This window comes from Dendrobates tinctorius, unplaced genomic scaffold (assembly GCF_039654945.1).
Source record: "Dendrobates tinctorius isolate UK_male_01 unplaced genomic scaffold, ASM3965494v1 ptg000022l, whole genome shotgun sequence".
Lineage (NCBI taxonomy): Eukaryota > Metazoa > Chordata > Amphibia > Anura > Dendrobatidae > Dendrobates > Dendrobates tinctorius.
Genome location: NW_027361690.1, coordinates 62,684,119 through 62,699,585, shown reverse-complemented (window position 1 = coordinate 62,699,585; position 15,467 = coordinate 62,684,119). Strand labels below are relative to the sequence as shown.

Here is a 15,467-nt window from a genome sequence, read left to right as displayed (position 1 = left end):
TGTTGCCCTCTTAGAGGAAAAGGTGCAAGGACTGGAAGAAAGAATAGCAACATTGAAGGTAATTAAAGATCATGAGGACTTCTTGGATGAAGCAGAAGCAACCATTCAGGATTCGGAAAGTGAGAAAAGCTTCAGAGCACATAAAGAGGCTGAAAAGTGGAGTTATGTGATGAAAAGAAGCAAGCTTAGTAACCAATATGAAGCCCTCATGCTGGAGAAGGAAAATGGCACAGCTCACGATGATACTGTATCTACAAGAGAAGACACACTATCAATAAAAGAAGTTACTGTGGCAACAAAGGCGGAAACAAATGACACTCAAAAACACTCACGAGCAACAAGCAGTGCATCCGAAGAGAAGAGTGGTAGTTATGGGCGATTCACTACTAAGAGGCACGGAGGCAACTATCTGCAGGCCGGACATAACCGCACGAGAAGTATGCTGCCTCCCAGGAGCAAAAATCAAGGATTTGGCCAACAGGATACCAACTATCCTCAAATCCAAGGACGACTACCCTTTCCTACTGATACATGTAGGCACAAACGACATGGCAAGAAATGACCTACCAACTATCTGCGAAGACTTTGAAATTCTGGAGAAGAAAATAAAGGAATGGAATGTACAGTCATGGCCAAAAGTTTTGAGAATGACACAAATATTATATTTTCACATGATCTGCTGGCCTCTGGTTTTTATGTGTGTTTGTCAGATGTTTTTATCACATACAGAAATATAATTGCAATCATATTTTGAGTAGCAAAAGGTTATATTGACAGTTAGAATGAGTTAATGCAGCAAGTCAATATTTGCAGTGTTGACCCTTCTTCTTCAGGACCTCAGCAATTCTCCCTGGCATGCTCTCAATCAACTTCTGGATCAAATCCTGACTGATAGCAGTCCATTCTTGCAAAATCAATGCTTTTATTTTGTCTGAATTTCAAGGTTTTTGTTTGTCCACCTGTCTCTTGATGATTGACCACAAGTTCTCAATGGGATAAAGATCTGGGGAGTTTCCAGGCCATGGTCCCAAAATCTCTATGTTTTGTTCCCTGAGCCATTTAGTTATCACCTTTGCTTTATAGCAAGGTGCTCCATCATGTTGAAAAAGGCATTGTTGATCGCCAAACTGCTCTTGGACGGTTGGGAGAAGTTGCTCTTGGAGGACATTCTGGTACCATTCTTTATTCATGGCTGTGTTTTTAGGCAAGACTGAGAGAGAGCCCATTCCCTTGGCTGAGAAGCAACCCCACACATGAATGGTTTCAGGATGCTTGACAGTTGGCATGAGACAAGACTGGTGGTAGCGCTCACCTGGTCTTCTCCAAATAAGCCGGTTTCCAGATGTCCCAAACAATCGAAAAGGGGATTCATCAGAGAAAATGACTTTACCCCAGTCCTCAGCAGTCCACTCCCTGTACCTCTTGCAGAATAATAGTCTGTCCGTGATGTTTTTCCTGGAGAGAAGTGGCTTCTTTGCTGCCCTCCTTGAGACCAGGCCTTGCTCCAAGAGTCTCTGCCTCACAGTGCATGCAGATGCACTCACACATGCCTGCTGCCATTCCTGAGCAAGCTCTGCACTGCTGGTAGCCCGATCACATAGCTGAAACATTTTTAAGAGACGGTCCTGGCGCTTGCTGGTCTTTCTTGGGCGCCCTGGAGCCTTTTTGGCAACAAGGGAACCTCTCTCCTTGAAGTTCTTGATGATGCGATAGATTGTTGACTGAGGTGCAATCTTTCTAGCTGCGATACTCTTCCCTGTTAGGCCATTTTTGTGCAGTGCAATGATGACTGCACGTGTTTCTTTAGAGATAACCATGGTTAACAGAAGAGAAACAATGATGCCAAGCACCAGCCTCCTTTTAAAGTGTCCAGTGGTGTCTTTCTTACTTAATCATGACAGATTGAACTCCAGCCCTGTCCTCATCAACACCCACACCTGTGTTAATGGAGCAATCACTGAAACGATGTTAGCTGGTCCTTTTAAGGCAGGGCTGCAATGATGTTGAAATGTGTTTTGGGGGATAAAGTTCATTTTCTAGGCAAATATTGACTTTGCAAGTAATTGCTGTTAAGCTGATCACTCTTTATAACATTCTGGAGTATATGCAAATTGCCATTAGAAAAAATGAAGCAGTAGACTTTGTAAAAATTAATATTTGTGTCATTCTCAAAACTTTTGGCCATGACTGTACAGGTTGTTTTCTCATCAATCCTCCCAGTCAAAACAGTGCAATAACGCGCGATCAAATAGACGCATATAAATATCCATGGTACCACTGAAAACATCAGCTTTTCCCGCAAAAAACGAGCTGCCATACAGCATCATCCGCTGCTTCCCTTCTGAGCTCTGCCATGCGCCCAAATAGTGGTTTACCCCCACATGTGGGGTATCAGCGCACTCAGGACAAATTGCACAATATCTTTTAGGGTCCTGTTACCCTTGGAAAAATAAGAATTGAGGGTGAAAAGATCATTTTTCTGGAAAAAATATGATTTTTTAATTGTACGGCTGTATGTTATAAACTTCTGTGAAGCCCTTGGGGGTTCAAAGTTCTCACCACACATCTAGATAAGTTCCTTGGGGGGTCTGGTTTCCAAAATGGTGTCATTTGTGGGGGGTTTCCACTGTTTTGGTACATCAGGGGTTTTCCAATTGCGACATGGTGTCCGATCTCAATTCCAGCCAAAAACGTCAAATGGCGCTGCTTCCCTTCCGAGCTCTGCCATGCGCCCAAATAGTGGTTTACCCCCACATGTGGGGTATCAGCGCACTCAGGACAAATTGCACAATATCTTTTAGGGTCCTGTTACCCTTGGAAAAATAAGAATTGAGGGTGAAAAGATCATTTTTGTGGAAAAAATATAATTTTTTAATTGTACGGCTGTATGTTATAAACTTCTGTGAAGCCCTTGTGGGTTCAAAGTTCTCACCACATATCTAGATAAGTTCCTTGGGGGTCTAGTTTCCAAAATGGGGTCACTTGTGGGGGGTTTCCACTGTTTAGGTACATCAGGGACTCTCCAAACGTGACATGGCGTCCGATCTGAATTCCAGTCAATTTTGCATTGAAAAAGTCAAACGACGCTCCTTCCATTCTGAGCTCTGCCATGCGCCGAAACAGTTCCCCCCCACATATCAGGTATCAGCGTACTCAGGACAAATTGCACAATAACTTTTGCAGTCCAATTTCTCCTGTTACCCATGGTAAAATAAAAAAAATTGAACCTGAATTATTTTTTTTGTGAAAAAAAGTTAAATGTTCATTTTTTTTTAAATATTCAAAAAATTCCTGTGATGCACCTATGGGTTAAAAAACTTCTTGAATGTGGTTTTGAGCACTTTTAGGGGTGCAGTTTTTAGAATGGTGTCACTTTTGGGTATTTTCTATCATATAGACCCCTCAAAGTGGCTTCAAATGTGATGTGGTCCGTAAAAATAAAATGGTGTTGCAAAAATGAGAAATCGCTGGTCAATTTTTAACCCTTATAACTTCCTAACAAAAAAAAATTTTGGTTCCAAAATTGTGCTGATGTAAAGTAAACATGTGGGAAATGTTATTTATTAAGTTTTTTTGTGTGCCGTATCTCTGTGATTTAAGGGCATAAAAAATTCAAATTTGGAAAATTGCAAAATTTTCAAAATTTTTGCCAAATTTCTGTTTTTTTCACAAATAAGAGCAAGTTATATGAATGAAATTTTACCACTAGCATGAAGTACAATATGTCATGAGAAAACCATGTCAGAATCACTGGGATCCATGAAAGCGTTTCAGAGTTATTACCTCATAAAGGGACAGTGGTCAGAATTGTAAAAATTGGCCCGGTCCTGAACGTGCAAACCACCCTTGGGGCTTAAGGGGTTAATGGGGCATACTCAGATTGGGCCAGGGTTACTAGTGGGGTATCACAGGGTTCTGTATTGGGCCCCCTACTATTTAATATATTTATTAATGATCTAGTGGATAGCTTACACAGTAAAATATCAGTATTTGCAGATGATACAAAACTATGTAAGGCAGTTAACACAAAGGAGGACAGTTTGCAACTACAGAGAGATTTGAGTAAATTGGAGAATTGGGCTGACAAAATGGCAAATTAGGTTTAACACAGACAAGTGGAATGTTATGCACATGGGAAGGAGAAACAGATGCTATACTTACTTACTAAATGGGAAACTGCTGGGGAAATCAGACATGGAAAAAGACTTAGGCATCTTAGTCAATAAGAAGCTAAATTGGAGTGCCCAGTGTCAGGCAGCTGCCACCAAAGCAAATAGGGTCATGGGATGCATTAGAAGAGGTCTGGGGACACGAGATGAAAACATAATTCCCCTCTGTACAAATCAATCGTCAGACCACACTTGGAGTATTGTGTGCCATTTTGAACGCCGGTGCTCAAGAAAGACATTACTGAACTTGAAAGGGTTCAAAGGCGGGCTACTAAAATGATAAATGGAGTTGGTTCACTACAATACCCAGAAAAGTTATCAAAATTAGGTCTATTTACTCTAGAAAAGAGAAGACTTAGGGGAGACTTAATATATATGTACAAGTATATGAGAGGGCAATACAGAGATCTCTCCAATGAACTGTTTGTACCAAGGACTGTGACAAGAACAAGGGGGCATTCTCTTCATTTGGAGGAAAGACAATTTCTGCACCAGCATAGAAGAGGATTCTTCACGGTAAGAGCAGTGAGGCTCTGGAATTCTCTTCCTGATGAAGTGGTGATGGCCAACTCACTGAGTGAATTTAAGAAAGGAATGGATGCTTTTCTTGTGAGTAACAGTATAGAAGGTTACGAATAACAGAATATTATAGGTAGATGGTTGACCTAGCTTAGGGGAAGGAATTTTTTTCCCTATGGAGAAAATTGGCTTCTACTCTGTGGGATTTTTGCCTTCCCCAGGATCAACAATGCAGAACAGCTGCACTAAAAATAGGCTGAACTAGATGGACATAAGGTCTTCCTTCAGCCTTCAAAACTATGTTACTATGCATTTTCCAAGACTGGTAGTGTCTCCATTTTTCAAAATTTGCGGCTGGATGAGGACTTATTTTTTACGTGCTGAGCTGATTTTTTTTATTGATACCATTTTGGGATAGATACTTTGTTTTGATTGCCCTTTATTGCATTTGATTCTAAAGTTGCGGCAACCAAAAAAAACCATAATTCTTGCTTTCGATTTTTTTTTCTCAGTACATCGCTTACCAATCGGATTAATTATTTTTATACGTTGATAGATCAGGCGATTCTGAATACGGCAATATCAAGTATGTGTATTTTTTATTGTTTTATTTTCAATTGGGCAAGGAATGGATGCTTTTCTTGTGAGTAACTGTATAGAAGGTTACGAATAACATATGTAATATAGGTAAATGGTTGACCCAGCTTAGGGGAAGGAATTTTTTTCCCTATGGAGAAAATTGGCTTCTACTCTGTGGGTTTTTTGCCTTCCCCAGGATCAACAATGCAGAACAGCTGCACTAAAAATAGACTGAACTAGATGGACATAAGGTCTTCTTTCAGCCTTCAAAACTATGTTACTATGTTACTTATCACCATGTGATATTTCAGTTTTTCTTTTCTAATAAATTTCCAAAAATTTCTACATTTCTGTTTTTTTTCAGTCAAGATTGGGTGCAGAGTGTACATTAATGAGAAAAATAATGAACATTTTTGAATTTACCAAATGGCTGCCATGAAACAAAGAGTGAAAAGTTTAAAGGGGTCTGAATACTTTCCGTACCCGCTGTATTATGCATATTGAAATTAATAACGAATTAATACAGAATTTCAGTCAAACCTATTGTAAAAAGGGTTAAAATTTAATCCAGAAATGCAAAAAGAAAGAAGTAGTTCTCATAAATCTGATCAGCACACACAGCCAGACAGCATTTCAATATCAGATTATGTACAGCCAGCATCTCCCAGGTAAGTGGATGCCAGATAATATTACTATGCCAAGGTTACAGCAAGATACAATCTACCGGAAATTGTGTGTCTTGGCATTGCAGTTACTGGTCCATGGGAGGATGGATCATTTAATAAAGAAGTTGGAATGAATGAAATTATGCCAAAATCTTTTGAGACAATCAGCAAAAAATTGCATTGTAAATATAACTTCTAGGCAGAGGTGGCTTGAAGATGGCGCGTTTACATAATCTATGTTGGTCCTCAAAACATCTTATAGAAAATCAGCTCTGGATAAGGGGATGCTCAACTCTGTTTTTATTTATGGGAGGTTGCAGTATATATAAACATTACCCCACAATGCCCAGTACCTAAGAAAGACGAAGACCACCAAAAATTGCATTGTGAATGGATCTTCTAGGGAGGGGTGGCTTGAAGATGGTTTCTATACATACGGTAATAATAAATGGTGGTCCTCAAAACATCTTATAGAAAACTAGTTCTGAATAAGGGGTGCTCTTCAATTTTTTTTTGGAAGGTTGCACTATATATAAATGCTCAGAACCTAAGGAGGACCAAAACCAATAAAAAAAAAATTGCATTGTAAATGGGTTTTCTAGGAAGGGGTGGCTTGAAGCTGACGTATATACATAATATATAATGGTCCTTCTCTTTATTTTATTTTTGGAGGTTGGACTGTATAGAAACCTTACCCCACAAAGCCCAGGACCTAAGGAGTGATTTCTTAATGTGTGTTTCTCCTACATACACTTCCAGCATCCCACACATTGTACCAAAGGCCTGTGATTAATACTTTATACTACTGACCTTATTATACAACTATAACATTTAGAATATATTTATGATCTGGTGCCCATATGGGCACCAACATTATGAGGTTCTGGCACTCATATGATAATACATACTGTATACATCATACATACGTAACGTACAGTAATGTATAAACGTAAAAGAGCAAAACATTACCCCCGGGATCAAATAAAATATTGTTCCTCTTAAGCTTTCCTGTAAGAAGTGCATGTAATATTTCTAGTTAACGAGAAACATATCAGCAAACTACGTGGCACTGCCCAGGAAGCTTAGTGAACCAGGCCATGCGTATTTATTAAAATTACCTGATTATATAAAAAATCAGATACAGAGAAGATGTGATTCCTACCGGATGTAACGAGTAGTGAATTCCACAGTTCTTGGAAATCCACCTTTTTATTATTGAGGTGCCATTGAGAGAGGTCCTTCAGAGGGTGCCGTGCCCCGAGCAGATCACAAGCCTAAGATTAAGTGTACAGCTCTTGAGAACCAAGCCGATCATCCCAGTGTAATAGCATATCCAGGCATCACCGGGATACGAGGAATGGAAGAGTCCATCAGCCTGTATGGCACACACATAAAACAAGCACTGAGGCTCAGGGGAGGCAGGGAATGGAAGAGCAGATGGAGGGAGGGGGAGGCGGATTGCTAACATGACAGATGTGATGACTTTTAAGTTAAAGAGAAAATGGATAATGCACAGTACACCGTACAGGACGTGAACATGAAACTTAATATGAAAATTAACAATTGCGGTTATGCAATATTTATATTAACATGACTTTATTCAACATTATCTGTATATCTGGCAGAAATCTCAGGCAATAAATATTTGATTTCGCAGCAGAAAAAGGCTTTAGTATCATGAATCCTCACGGTGAAATTGGGTCAAGTCAATATCTAGCTATTGTGGGCAGGCAGGTAAAACTCAAGAAGAAAGTCAACATTTTTTTGTTATCGTCTGTAACAAGAAATCGCATGTAGACATGTAAAATGGGGGTTGAACTTTTATAAAGATCTTTCATTTCAAAAATCAGAAATGTTCATGTATCATAGGCTGAGATCACGTATCTACAAGTCATCCAGCTAAAACGGAACCCAGTAAGCAAAAAAAAATTATATGCTTTAACTCCTTGACGACCTATGAGGTACAGTTTCGTCATATGCTGCTAAGAAAAGCGCAAATCTGCCTCAGGAGCTGAGACTGTTTCATAGGCGGATGCCGGCTGTGTTAACATAGAAGAACAAGACTGTGGAGACCTGTGTGTCGTAACAAGTGCCTTCCCCCCTCCCTCCAATCCCGTAATGAAACACAGACAATCCTAGGTGGGTTGAACAGGTCGGTCACAGTTTATTAACTACATAATCAGAGAAAGGCAATTACACTTCACAACGGGCGGCTCGCGCCGAGATCCTGTCCGCATTCGACAGGCAAGTTGGCCCAACGAACAGTTACGAACCTTTGCCCTCCTCTGCTTCTACCACTGTGACTTAGTAAAGGTAAAATGGTCAGTTATATATTCACATATCTTTACATAATCTACAAATTTAACATCTATCCGCCGGTTAGTATGGCCATACACATCCATTAACACTTATAAGGGAGGGAGGGTGGGACAATAGCACGATAGCTTCCAGGTGTCCGCCGGGAGGGAAAGAGGGAGTTAATGGCACGGACACCTGGCTTTAACCCCTGTAGGTGTGGCCATAGGACCCTTCCCCTTTAAGAACCATTGGCCTGCATGGTCATCCCAATTAGTGCATCACCAAGGGGATTGGTGTAAGGGGGGGACTGGGCACTGGCAGTATTGTATTGTTGTTGTTAGATGGGCTCCACAGTCAGAGACGCAATCCTTATACAGTTCTGCCCCTGCCAAAATAACATACATAGTACTTGTATGTAGTGTTGAGTGATACCTTCCGATATCGGGAAATATCGGATCGGATTGGATCGGACCGATACCCCAAAAATATCGGGTATCGCCGATTCCGATACCGGAAACCCATGCAAGTCAATGGGGCACAAATATCGGAATGAAAATAAACTCTTTCTTTCCTTGCACATCCAGTTTGGGAGGGGGGAAGAGTGTGGGCGGTGCATGGGCGGAGACTGTGCATGGCTCTGTGCGGGGCTGCCGGGGGTCTGTGCGGGCCTGCCGGGGGTCTGTGCGGGGCTGCCGGTGGCCTGTGCGGGGCTGCCGGGGGTCTGTGCGTGTGCAGGCATCGTCCGATGGGACTACAAGTCCCATCGGGCGATGCCTGCTACAATGACAGCGATTGACACATTAGCCAATGATGGGACAGTAGTAGTCCCATCATCCGGCTAATGTGTTGAATGTAAAAAAAAACAAAAACAAAACATACATACTACATACATACAACATTCATACAACATACATACATACTGCATACTATATATATACTTCATATATACTACATACATACATACATACTACATACATAATACATATATACTACATTCATACAACATACATACATACTACATATATTCTACATTCATACAACATACATACATAATACATACATACTTCATATATACTACATTCATACAACATACATACTACATATATTCTACATTCATACAACATGCATACATACAACATAATACATACATACTACATATATACTACATTCATACAACATACATACATACTACATATATACTACATTCATACAACATACATACATACATAGTACATACTACATACATACAACATACATAAAACATGCTACAGACATACAACATACAGTTGTGGCCAAAAGTATTGACAGCCCTGCAATTCTGTCAGATAATACTCAGTTTCTTCCTGAAAATGACTGCAAACAAAAATTCTTTGGTATTATTATCTTCATTTAATTTGTCTTAAATGAAAAAGCACAAAAGAGAATGAAGCAAAAAGCAAAACATTGATCATTTCACACAAAACTCCAAAAATGGGCTAGACAAAAGTATTGGCACCCTCAGCCTAATACTTGGTTGCACAACCTTTAGCCAACTGCTTCCGCTAACCATCAATGAGTTTCTTACAATGCTCTGCTGGAATTTTAGACCATTCTTCTTTGGCAAACTGCTCCAGGTCCCTGATATTCGAAGGGTGCCTTCTCCAAACTGCCATTCTTAGATCTCTCCACAGGTGTTCTATGGGATTCAGGTCTGGACTCATTTTTGGCCACCTTAGAAGTCTCTAGTGCTTTCTCTCAAACCATTTTCTAGTGCTTTTTGAAGTGTGTTTTGGGTCATTGTCCTGCTGGAAGACCCATGACCTCTGAGGGAGACCCGGCTTTCTCACACTGGGCCATACATTATGCTGCAAAATTTGTTGGTAGTCTTCAGACTTCATAATGCCATGCATACAGTAAAGCAGTCCAGTGCCAGAGGCAGCAAAGCAACAACAAAACATCAGGGAATCTCCGCCATGTTTGACTGTAGGGACCGTGTTCTTTTCTTTGAATGCCTCTTTTTTTCTCCTGTAAACTCTATGTTGATGCCTTTGCCCAAAAAGCTCTACTTTTGTCTCATCTGACCAGAGAACAATCTTCCAAAACGTTTTAGGCTTTTTCAGGTAAGTATTGGCAAACTCCAGCCTGGCTTTTTTATGTCTCGGGGTAAGAAGTGGGGTCTTCCTGGGTCTCCTACCATACAGTCCCTTTTCATTCAGACGCCGACGGATAGTACGGGTTGACACTGTTGTACCCTCGGAATGTAGGGCAGCTTGAACTTGTTTCGGACGTTAGTCGAGGTTCTTTATCCAACATCCGCACAATGTTGCCTTGAAATCTCTTGTCAATTTTTCTTGTCCGTCCACATCTAGGGAGGTTAGCCACAGTGCCATGCGCTTTAAACTTCTTGATGACACTGCACACGGTAGACACAGGAACATTCTGGTCTTTGGAGATGGACTTGTAGCCTTGAGATTGCTCATGCTTCCTCACAATTAGGTTTCTCAAGTCCTCAGACAGTTCTTTGGTCTTCTTTCTTTTCTCCATGCTCAATGTGGTACACACAAGGACACAGGACAGAGGTTGAGTCAACTTTAATCCATGTCAACTGGCTGCAAGTGTGATTTAGTTATTGCCAACACCTGTTAGGTGCCACAGGTAAGTTACAGGTGCTGTTAATTACACAAATTAGAGACACATCACATGAATTTTCGAACAGTGCCAATACTTTTGTCCACCCTCTTTTTTATGTTTGGTGTGGAATTATATCCAATTTGGCTTTAGGACAATTCTTTTTGTGCTTTTTCATTTAAGTCAAATTAAATGAAGATAATAATACCAAAGAATTTGTGTTTGCAATCATTTTCAGGAAGAAACTGAGTATTATCTGACAGAATTGCAGGGGTGTCAATACTTTTCGCCACAACTGTATGTGGCATGTTGTATGTATGTTGTATGTATGTAGTAAGTATGTAGTATGTATGTATGTATGTATGTTGTATGAATGTAATATATATGTAGTATGTATGTAGTATGTAGTATGTATGCATGTTGCATGAAAGTAGTATATATGTAGTATGTATGTAGTATGTAGTATGTATGTATGTATGTTGCATGAATGTAGTATATATGTAGCATGTATGTATTATGTAGTATGTATGTATGCTGTATGAATGCAGTATATATGTAGTATGTATGTATATTGTATGAATGTAGTATATATGAAGTATGTATGTATTATGTAGTATGTATGCTGTATGAATGTTGTATATATGTAGTATGTATGTAGTACTGTATGTAAGTAGTATGTATGTAGTATGTATTTTTTTTACATTCAACACATTAGCCGGATGATGGGACTACTACTGTCCCATCATTGGCTAATGTGTCAATCACTGTCATTGTAGCAGGCATAGCTCGATGGGACTTGTAGACCCATCAGACGATGTCTGCACACACACACAACCCCCGGCAGGCCCGCACAGACCCCCGGCAGCCCACACAGACCCCCGGCTGCCCGCACAGACCCCCGGCAGCCCGTACAGACCCCCGGCAGCCCGTACAGACCCCCGGCTGGCCCGCACAGACCCCAGGCAGCCCGCACAGACCCCCAGCAGGCCCGTACAGACCCCCGGCAGTCCGCACAGACTTACCGGCAGGCCCGCACAGAGCCCCGGCAGCCCATACAGACCCCCGGCAGGCCCACACAGACCCCCGGCAGGCCCACACAGACCGCGCATCATGATGACATCATTTCAGCAGCCAAACACAGCCATGCCATTAGTTAACATGGCTAACACAACTGGCTCATTGCATTATGGGAACTTCCGATTCCGGTATTCGATATTGTAAAAATATCGGAACTCGGTATCGGAACTCCGATACAGCGAATATCGGCCGATACCCGATATTTGCAGTATCGGAATGCTCAACACTACTTGTATGTCATAATAACATACTGTAGTTATTAAGGCTGAAGGAAGACTTTAAGTCCATCTAGGTCAACCCATATCCTATCCTAACTTGCCCTAACATTTTGATCCAGAGGAAGGCAAAAAAAACCCATGTGGCAAACAGTAAGTTTCACATTGGGGAAAAAAATTCCTTCCCGATTCCACATACGGCAATCAGACTAGCTCCCTGGATCAATGCAATATTAAGGAAACTAGTGTATATACCCTGTAATATTATACTTTTCAAGAAAGGCATCCAGTCCCTTCTTAAATTTTAGTAGGGAATCACTCTTTACAACATCATATGGCAGAGAGTTCCATAGTCTCACTGCTCTTACAGTAAAGAATCCGCGTCTGTGTTAAACCTTCTTTCCTGCAGACGTAGAGGATGCCCCCTTGTGCCCGTCACAGGTCTAAGATTAAAAAGATCATTAGAAAGGTCTTTGTATTGTCACCTCATACAGTATATTTATACATTGTAATAAGATCACCCCTAAGCCTTCGATTTTCCAAACTAAATAACCCCAAGTGTAATAACCTACAGTATCTTGGTATTGCAGACCACCCAGTTCTCTTATAACCTTGGTTGCTCTCCTCTGCACCAGCTCCAGTTCAGCTATGTCTTTCTTATACTCCGGAGACCAGACATGTACGTAGTATTCTAAGTGAGGTTGCATTAGTGACTTATATAGAGGTAAAATTATGTTATCCTCATGAGAATCTATGCCTCTTTTAATGCATCCCATTATTTTATTTGCCTTTGCACCAGCTGCCTGACACTGGCCACTAAATGTGAGTTTGTCGTCTACCCATACACCCAGGTATTTTTCAGTGACAGTTTTGCCCAGTGTTTTACAATTAAGCACATAATTATACATCTTGTTCGTTCTAACCAAGTGCATGACCTTACATTTATCCCCATTAAAGCTCATTTGCCATTTATCAGCCCAAGCTTCTAGTTTACATAAATCCTCCTGTAATATAAAATTGTCCTCCTCTGTATTGATTACCCTGCAGAGTTTAGTGTCATCTGCAAATATTGAAATTCTACTCTCTATGCCCCCTACACGGTCATTAATATGTTAAAAAGAAGCGGGTCCAATACTGACTCCTGTGGTACCCCACTGCTAACCGTGACCCAGTCTGAGTGTGCTCCATTAATAACCACCCTTTGTTTCCTATCCCTGAGCCAGCTCTTAACACAGTTACACATATTTTCCCCTATCCCCATTGTTCTCATTTTATGTATCAACCTTTTGTGTGGCACCGTATCAAAAGCTTTTGAAAAGTCCATGTACACCATGTCCACTGCATTCCATTGCTCCAGTCCTGAACTTACCTCTTCATAAAAGCTTATCAGATTAGTCTAACAGGAAAGGTCCCTCGTAAACCCATGTTGATATTGGGTCATGAGGTTATTCTTCTTCAGATACTCCAGTATAGTATCTCTTAGAAAACCCTCCAGGATTTTACATACTGTTGAGGTTAAACTTACTAGCCTATAATTTCCAGTTCAGTTTTTGTCCCTTTTTGAATATTGGCACCACATTTGCTATACGCCAGTCCTGTGGTACAGACCCTGTTAATATGGAATCTTTAAAGATTAAAAATAATGGTCTATCTATGACTGTACTTAATTGCTGCAGTACTCAGGGGTGTATCCCATCCGGGCCCGGGGATTTGTCAATTTTACTGATTTTTAGACGCCACCATACTTCCTGCTGGGTTAAGCAGGTGACATTTAATGGAGAATTTTTATCACTGATCATGTTGTCCGTCATGGGATTTTCTTGTGTAAATACTGTTGAAAAAAAATTGATTTAGCATATTGGCTTTTTCCTCATCCTCATCCACCATTTCACCCAGACTATTTTTAAGGGGGCCAAAACTATCATTTTTTAGATTCTTACTATTTATGTAGTTAAAGAATATTTTGGGATTATTTTTATTTTCTCTGGCAATGAGTGTCTCTGTCTCAATCTTTGCTGTCTTGATTTGCTTTTTACAGAATTTATTTAATTTTCTGTATTTATTTAATGCCTCATCACTACCTACTTGCTTTAATTCTCTAAATGCTTTCTTTTTGTCACTTATTGCACCCCTTACAGCTCTATTTAACCATAGTGGTTTCCTCCTATTTCAAACATGTCTATTCCCATACGGTATATATTCTGCCCAGGTCCTATTCAGGTTGCTAATAAACGTCTCCCTGTCATGGGAAGCCTAGGTAACTTTAGGCTGAAACCCCGGGGCACCTGCGGTGTCCCTCAGACTAGGGGAAACCCTGTCTGTCCCTCAACCCAGGGTTTAGACATAAGGTGTGCCTGCCTGGGCCTCCACCCTGTCCTTGTCTCCTGTCCAGCCCTACGCTGAACCCACCACCCTCCACCCAGTGAGGAGACCAAACACCAGACCCCACAAATAAGTATGTGTACACACAGGAGAATACAATAATGTGCAAGGGCAACCAAATAATACAACACAGGGAGGCAAAATGGCAACAATGGAATATACTACACCAGCAACCGTATGCTCCTTAGACCACCACTCCAGACCGGTATCGCTTAGCACAAGGCAAGAGCTATAGTCGGCGACGCCCATAGTCACACAGGGCAATTTAAAGACAGAGGGCGTGGCTAAGCCCTCAGCCAGAATGACAACCTGGTTAACCCAATCCAATCCGGATCAGAAGACCAGCCAGCGCCGCTGAGAACCATGTGGTAGGATGGGGTATTACCGCTGTCTGCCAGACACCCTGGTGCGAACAGTGTCCGACATGACAGTACCCCGCCTTCTACGAGGGACCCCAGGAACCTCACAATGTCGAGGACCCGGCTTGTCCGGATGGCGGCGATGAAACACTGTAATCAGTCAGTTCGCATGTATGTCCGAGGCCGGCACCCAAGTCCTCTCCTCAGGACCATAGCCACGCCAGTGGACCAGGTGCTGTAGAGTGCGACGCACTACCCGAGAGTCAACCACCTTGGACACCTCAAACTCCAACGTGCCATCCACCAAGACGGGAGGTGGTGGCACGGGAGAAACATCAACAGCACCCACGACTTTCTTAAGTAACGCCTTGTGAAACACATTATGTATCTTGTATACGGCAGGTAACTCTAAACGAAATGCCACAGGGTTGATAATTGCGGAGATCCTAAATGGACCAATGAACCTGGGCCCCAACTTAAGCGATGGTATTTTGAGCTTGATGCTCCTTGTAGACAACCACACCCAATCACCCACACACAGGTCCGGACCAGGCACACGTCTACCGTCAGCCACACGTTTATACCTAGAACCTACAT

At 41.4% G+C, this 15,467-nt stretch overlaps 1 protein-coding gene across 2 annotated transcripts in view; it reads right to left on the bottom strand.

Annotated features, from left to right (window-relative positions):
- The window catches only part of SV2B (synaptic vesicle glycoprotein 2B), a 294,017-nt gene that overhangs the window by 187,246 nt on the left and 91,304 nt on the right, over nt 1-15,467 (bottom strand). Inside the window, exon 1 of one of the 2 annotated variants that reach the window (XM_073568739.1) lies at nt 7,095-7,331. The exons of the other annotated variant lie outside the window; for it this stretch is intronic. The gene's annotated coding sequence lies outside the window, so the exon portion shown is untranslated. Of the gene's footprint in view, nt 1-7,094; nt 7,332-15,467 lie in introns of those variants that run through there. 2 annotated transcript variants of the gene reach the window in all.